The following is an 8,059-nucleotide window of genomic DNA, read 5'->3' on the forward strand; positions in this document are numbered from 1 at the left end:
AGATTACCAGTTTCCAGTATGTTAAAATAGGCTTAACCTATCTACTGCTGGACTTACATCAGAACACTAACAGATTAAACTATACATGAATCGCGAGACAAGCGGCAAGAGAAGAGATTTTTGGAAAAAATACAGGTGAATGAGCAAGAAGGCAGAAAAAAGAAAAGAATTCATGAAGAAAAAGAGAGCATGACAGGAAAGAGGAACCAAAAATCTACCTAACAGCAAACTAGAAAGCTCCTGCGGTTCCAAAAACAGGAGGGGCTTTTAATTTCATAACCGCAGTGCCCCACTGCGGGATACAAAGCCATTCAAACTAAATACCAGCTTCAGTACACAAAAACAAAAAGTTACACTTCTACCACTGATAATGTGTAGAGTAGGAACAAATGTGGTGTACAACTTTTATATTACCCAGTACTACTGATTATTAAATGCGTAGAGTTTGTCAATAAGGTTGAGAATGGCTGTTAAATTACTACTGAACAAGTGAAGAGGTTTTTACACAATGACATTCAAACAAAATACTAATGTACACAAAAATGAAAACAGAAACATACTGGGAAGTAAGTACGCAATGTGGTGTATGACTGTTATATTTACATGTATTACTCAAGAGCTAGAAGCACTTTTGATGAGGAGAAGGTGAGACAAGTACAACAGTCATGGAGGGAAAAGACATCAGACTTAAACATGGAAAAGGACACCACCAAACTTTGGAGGCTGCTGAAAAGTCTAAATGAGGACCACCAAGCTGCCAGAAGCCCAACCCAGACCTGTTTACCCTAAACCCGAGGCAAGAGTACTTTCCCAAAAGGTTGAGTGTATTTTTCAAAAAGTTGGTGTACTTTGCAAGCAAAGCCATATGGGCTAGGGAAAATGTACGCGTGGGTGTAAACGTGTTTGTGTAAGAATAGCATGTCTTGTGAACACCTTCAGAATTTAACTCCTTCCAATACAACAGGGATAAAACAATTTTATTTACCTGTCAGTTTGTCGCATTATAACCAGTGTCTTCCAAACAGATTGATAATGAAAAGATAAAGTTCGTGAAATAACATCTGCGGTTGACAGTGGCAAGTTCATTTTTACAATCATCTCAGAAAACATTGCTTCAGCACGGACTACAGCCTTTTCTTCTGGTAGGATTTGCTTTGCGGGAATGAACTTCATAATTCCTTGGCAGCTTTCAGTGGATTTCTTTGCAGCAACCTTGTCCAGGTGAGTTTTGGAACTGCAGTGTCGTTAAATGTCATATTTCCCGGCATCGGCAACGGAGAAATCTGATTTACAATACTTGCAGTGCGCATGACTTTTTCCCACAGTAGACTCCACACTTCCTGGCTCTTTCTTATATTTCTCGAAGAAAATCTGCTGCTTCTTCTTGGTACAGTCATCCGAAACTGGCAAATTTTTCCGTTTCATTTTGCCACGATTGTCCAGACGATCGCACGTGCCAACAACTGAAGACTCCAGACCTGGGAATCCCTGTTTTGCACTTAGAGTATTCTCAAACAAACGATGTATTTTCAGAAAAATGAGCGTACTCCACACAGCATTTGAACATCCATGATTAAAACATGCTTCACACACGTCCGTCACACCGTTAATTAAGTTTACCTATACATTTAAAACAAATGCTTTTTTCAATGTTTACTGACAAAAACATCATGTGTCAAAATACTGGATCGGCTTCGGGATGGGCTTGTAAAGAAAAGTAGTCAAGAAATTTTTCTCGTCGTATTTTTTTCCCACTGACCGTACTGATCGTATTCTCGACAATCATGCGTACAAAATACGGCGAAATCGTATGGGTTCCAAGGTCTGAGACTCGCTGTCAGGGTTATCTCCCTTAGACCGAAACCGGTATTAGTTGTACCATCCCGTAATCAGCACACCAACACCAGAAAACGTATTCTAGACTTTTTCTTAGTCGTATTTTGTGCGTGTGTCGCGTATTGTCGTACCGATAATAATTTGACGTATAAAATACTGGTAAACAGGTCTGCCAACCGTTCTCGCTGAAGACAAACACCTCACAGGAAAGCTTGCAGCCAACCTATTGGCAGACAATTTCCAGGAAGACAGCTCCCTCAACGTCCCCAGGGAGAGAGAGGAAGAGGTCCGAAAGGAAATCACACTAGAACATCGTAAAACGGCTCCGAGCAACCTGATGACCTCACCAAGCAGGAATTATGCAGCGATCAGGACACTGAAAAACAAAAAGTCTCCTGGAAAGGATGGAGTCACCAACGAAATTATCAAGAACCTGGGAAGCTGTGCAAAGCAGAAGCTACTCGATATGTTCAATCATTCGTGGAGAACAGGAGAATTTCCAACAGGAGAATTTCCATTTGCCTGGAAAGAAGCTATCATCATTCCAGTCCCCAAAAAAGAAAAAGACCGCCACTCCAAACACATTCTTTCTTTCTTTATTTGGTGTTTAACGTCGTTTTCAACCGTTCAAGGTTATATCGCGACGGAGGGAAAGGGGGGGAGATGGGATAGAGCCACTTGTCAATTGTTTCTTGTTCACAAAAGCACTAATCCAAAATTTTAATAATAAATTTTCATTTAATTAATATACTTACCCAACTCACATATAGCAATTAACTCTAGTTCAGTGCTGGTAACGCTGTACGCGTTCCCCTTGGTAACAAGGGAGACCACCCTAAAAAAGAGTGATCCATCCCATAATATCAGACCGATGTCCGGTCCAACATCCGTATGCGTGCGCATACGCCGCCATTTGTATCATTCGAACGAAGCCCAACTCACTACTTTTTTAGAACCCAATACCACCACAGCGGGGAGGCGGGAGGGTTTAAACGATGTGAGTTGGGTAAGTATATTAATTAAATGAAAATTTATTATTAAAATTTTGGATTAAATTACATATTATTACCCAACTCACATATAGCAGATTGCTACTATAGGTGGTGGGTACTTACCAAAACTAGGCACGCAGGACCTGTCCCGCCGCTACCATGGCAGGCAGCGCGGAGCTTCCATCCTGTCTGACAGAAGCGACGTCTCTGAGGTAAAAGTTGACGAAAACGTCCTCAGAGCGCCAATACGCAGCTTCCAGTACCTCGGCTAGCTTGCCGGACCGAAGAACTGCCACTGAGGATGCCCAGGCTCTCGCCTCATGGGTTCTAGCCCCGGTGAGAGGCAACACTGCCCTAGCATCACCCGACTGCACTAGCCACCAGGCATATGCTCGTTTGATCAGAGTGGAGATCCATTTGGCCAGAGTCACCTTCGCTATATCCTTACACCTAGCCGTGTTTAAAGATATGAAAAGAAGCTTTTGACTTTCTGACCTAACAGGCCGAGTTCGAGACAGGTAACATCGGAGAGCTCTCACAGGACAATTTGCAATATCGGGATCTCCAGGAGCCAAAATCTTGCTCAAGGGTGGAATGCGCAAGATTGGAGAAAGCTGGCCAGGTATCTGGTTTTTCGCGAGAAAGCCGGGAACAAATTTGAGAGAAATGGAACCATCCTTCTCGAACGCAATGTCCTTGTCTAAACCCGACAAAGAATGCACCTCACTACCTCTCCTAGAAGTAGAGAGAAGCGTTAAAAACACAGTCTTACGCGTCAAATCGGCCAAAGTGGCTGACAAAAGAGGCTCGAACTCATCCGAGGCTAAGAAACGTAAGACCAGGAACAAATCCCATGCAGGGAGAAGCGATTTTGAACGAGCTGCTAAAAGGGCAGCCCCCTTAATAACACTAGCGATAACCCCTCCGAGCGAAATTTTGTGGCCTAACTGCGCGAGGGTCGAAGAGATCGCCGACCTCCGGACCCTAATAGAAGAGGGAGAAGCCCCCTGATCAGCCAACCAAGACAGATGGTTGGCTACATGAATAGACCTAGGAGAAAGAGGTTTAACCCCGTTAAGCGCGCACCACCTAGACCAAGAGGCCCAGTGCGATGAGTAAACCGAAGAAGTCGATTTTCTATGCGCATGTCCAACGAATCTCAGAGTAGGGGAAGAGGCCCCTGCCCTACGCAAAGCGCTTCGGACAGAATCCACGCGTGAAGGGCCAGGATCTGTGGGTTCTCGTGCTGAACGCCTGACCGAGGCTGCACGAGATCTCCTCTTTTCAGGGCGAGAGGGATTGGGGGCCGAACTGCTAGACGCAGTAGGTCGGGAAACCAGTGCTGGCTTGGCCACAGAGGAGCGACCAGAACCAGCGCTGGTTTCTCCAAGTCCACTTTCCTGAGGACTTTGCCTAAGAGGCAGAACGGAGGGAAGGCATACGCCGGAAGATCTGACCAATCCACTTCCAGAGCATTCACCTTCCAGGCCAGAGGATCCGGGAAGGGGGACACAAAGAGAGGCAGTCTCGCCGAAAACCTCGTCGCAAAGAGATCTATCTTGGGCTTGTCGATCTGCGACCAAAGCCGCTGCAAAGACTGGTGTGTGAGAGTCCACTCTGAATGAACAATCCTGTCCCCTCTGCTCAAAGTGTCTGCAAGGACGTTCAGACTGCCCTTCAAGTACACTGCTGACAACAGAATGTGCTGGGCGTGACACCACTTGAGAATGCGACATGCAATGTCGGAAAGACTGTGAGACCGAGTCCCCCCTTGCTTGTTCACATACGACGCCACAGACATGTTGTCGGTGTGAAGACGTACATGACTGCCCTCCAGGAAAGGCTTGAACGCTAGAAGCGCCAGGGAAACGGCCTCCAACTCCAGTACATTGATATGTAGGGAGGCCTGAGAGCAATCCCAAACTCCCGAAACCATGTGCTCGTCCAGATGAGCACCCCACCCCGTCAGAGATGCGTCCGTAAACAACTCTCTCTCCGGCGGTGGACGAACAATGGGAACACCCCGGAACAAATCCGGAAGAAGCCAAACACCTGTGGTCTGCTGAAACCAAGTTCCCAGTGCGATCGGAGCACTCCAGTCCTGGGATGTCTGATCCCACCTTGACTGCAGGGAGGCCTGAAAAGGCCTCTTGTGAACCCTGCCCAACGGAATGAGGGAAGCCATGGATTCCATCTGACCCAGAACCGAAGTCAGAACCCTTGCACTGGCGTGATTCTCTCCGTAGAGAGACCGAATCAGACCCTGAAGCTTGTCGATCCGCCTTTGAGACGGACGGACAGACCACCGAAGCGTGTCGAATTCCATGCCCAGGTAAGTAAACGTCTGGGATGGTTCCAACTCGGATTTTGTCAGGTTGACAGAGAAACCCAGCTGTGCCGCCCGGCTCAGCACCCTGTGCGTATGAGCCTCGCAAAGCCCCCTGTTCTGGTGAAGGATTAACCAATCGTCCAGGTATGCTCTGAGACGGATGCCTTCCTGTCTCACAAGAGCGCAAAGCTGCCTGACCACAATCGTGAAAATCCACGGAGCTAAAGACAGGCCGAACGGCAGAGCCCTGAACTGGTAAGCTTTGCCGCCCCAAGGGAAGCGAAGCCACTTCCTGTCCGCGACATGTATGAGGACGTGAAAGTAAGCGTCTGTAAGATCGATCGACGTTGCCCAATCTCCCGGCCGTAAGGCCTCCCGAACCGAAGTTGGAGTTTCCATGGTAAACTTGATTACTCTCAGAAACTTGTTCAAAGGAGAAAGATCTAACACCGGCCTCCACGCCCCCGAGGCTTTCGGCACTACAAAAAGTCTGCCGTAAAACCCCGGGGACCGCGCGTCCAAGACCTCCTCTATAGCTCCCTTGAGCAGCAGAGCCGAGACCTCCTCCTGGACCGCGTTCCGTGCCACCAAATCCTTTGGCGCCCTGCAGGGCGGGATTATCCTGACCAGGGGAGCCTTCTGCCCTGACCAGAGAAGCCGGAACCCCGAACACACTATCCCCGTGACCCACTTGCTGGCCACCAGTTGCAGCCAGGAAGAAAGGGCCCTGGACGGGCCGCCCGCTACAACTAGTGCGGGGGCCACCGGGATGTGTTGTTCGGGGAAGTTTCATTGGGGGTGAGGCTTACGCCCCGACCCCCTGGAACCCCCGAAAGACTGACCCCTCTTAGGGTAAGGAGCTCCACGCCCCCTACCCCTGGAGGAGAATGACTGCTTCTGGGCCTTCCCACCACCTGACGAAGACGTCTGAGGCTTAGCAGAAGAAAACGCCTGAGTCTGAGACTTGCCCTGAGGCTTCTGGAAGCCCTGTGAAGCCAAACGCGCGATCGCTACATCCCGCGCGTCCTGCGTCTCTTTCTGGAGTGCATCGAAAGACGCCTGCCCTAAGAGAGACCCCTCAGCAAAAGGGGAGACCTTCAGCCTCTCCACAGTCGCGGTGTCCCGAAATCTGGACCCCGTCAAGAAGGCTGATCTCCTTGAAAGCACCGCGTGAGTATACAGCCGGGCAGACAAAGTAACCTGTTCTCTAGTCACCTTGCCCAGAGTAGCCAGCAGTGTTGAAACATCTGTCGGCGACGCATCAAACCGAAATTCAAAAGGATCAAGAGATGTGGCAATCGATCTGGATAAAGACCTTTGCAGAGACTCCGACACGGACGTGAGCTCCAGCAAAGACCTTCCAACTTCCTCCACAGCTGTGAGAGAACCGTCAGTACATGGGACAACTCTATCCCTATTGTACCCGTCCTCTCTCAAAGCAGCAAGTTCCGGCGTCACCGGAAGTGCCCCTGACGGCAGAGCAAAAGAGTCAATCAGATTCACAGGATAAGGGGTGAGCTTGAACTTCGGAACACCGGAAGCAGCCCGAGCCCCAGGCTGAGCCAGCCAAGAGACAACGTCTTCCGGGGCCTCGCCGTGCTGAACCAACAACGGCACCGCCGGTTTGCGTTTACCACACAAGACGTTAGCCATTTCATAGGCAATAGTTGACGATTCCCGGAAGCGGTAGCGAGGCCGTTGCTCCTGAGCACTCCGGAAATCGTCAAAAGCAGAACGAGGTGGGTGAAGCTGAACCTTGTCCTTCACCACCCCTTCCGGAAAGTATCTGAACGCCGTTTCCGCCGCCAGCGCCACTGCGGCTGACAGCTTCACGGGCAAATTCAGTTGGGAATCCTCTACCACTGAGGCATCCCCGTCTTCCGCCCTACACTCCGACTCGAGATCAAGCTCGGAGCCAGGAGGCAGAACATCAGACAGTTTATCGTCGGCAGAACCGACCACTTCCTGCCCCCCGGGCGGAAGAGGACTAAAACGGTCCCCGATATTCTCATAAAGAGACGTACGGAGGCGTTCGTCCTTTCGCTGCTCGTGGGAAGTCTCACGACTACCAACGCCAGAGAGAGCCCCCTGAGCTCGCACACCGGCAAGCGGTGTAGACATACCTTGAACCGGTGTCCCATAAAGGAGAGACACCAACTTGGTACTCCCGTCCTGCGAAGCATGGACATCCGCCCGAGTCACAGTCGCCGAAGGCAAAGCGGAAGTCGAAGCCGGAACTGCAGGAGACTGCCGTGCCTGTGCTAAGGAGAGAACATCAGAAACACCCGACGGAAGCGCACGTAATTCCTCCCTAGTGGAAGATAATTCCGACGCAAGTGTCGAAACTTGAGCGCTCAAAGTCAACAATAAAGACGCAACTTCAGCTGGCGCTAACCCAGGGCAGCCATCTGAAGTTGAAGCAGAAGCAGAAGCAGAAGAAGAAGTTCTTTTGCGCGAACCGCCACTCTTGCCAGAACGTAAACAAGCCTGACCGGAAGTTAAACTGACGTCTGCTAACACGGGAGATTTAACAGAAGTTGAATCAGAAGAAACAGACGCGGATTTTCCTGCGCCCTTCTCTCTCCTCGAGCTACGTTTAGGAGGCGAATCGTCAGGCACCTGCCTCGAACTCGGCTTCCTATTCACGCTATCAACAAGCGCAGCCTCCGCCATAGCGAAAGAACTCACGAAAAATTTCAAAGAAAAACAATTTCAGAAAAATTTCACAAGTACAAAACGAGCGACGAAAACGTCGCTAAAGTTATAACAAAACGGAAAGATCTCACCACACAAGTAGGTAAAGGTGAACAGCTAGGCGACGACCAAGGGGAGATGCCAAAGCCAAAGACTATGACAAAATGCTGAAGACAGCAGGAGCGTACATCAGGAGCGTCCTTCCCAG

The sequence above is a fragment of the Littorina saxatilis genome, linkage group LG2, assembly GCF_037325665.1.
Source record: "Littorina saxatilis isolate snail1 linkage group LG2, US_GU_Lsax_2.0, whole genome shotgun sequence".
NCBI lineage: Eukaryota > Metazoa > Mollusca > Gastropoda > Littorinimorpha > Littorinidae > Littorina > Littorina saxatilis.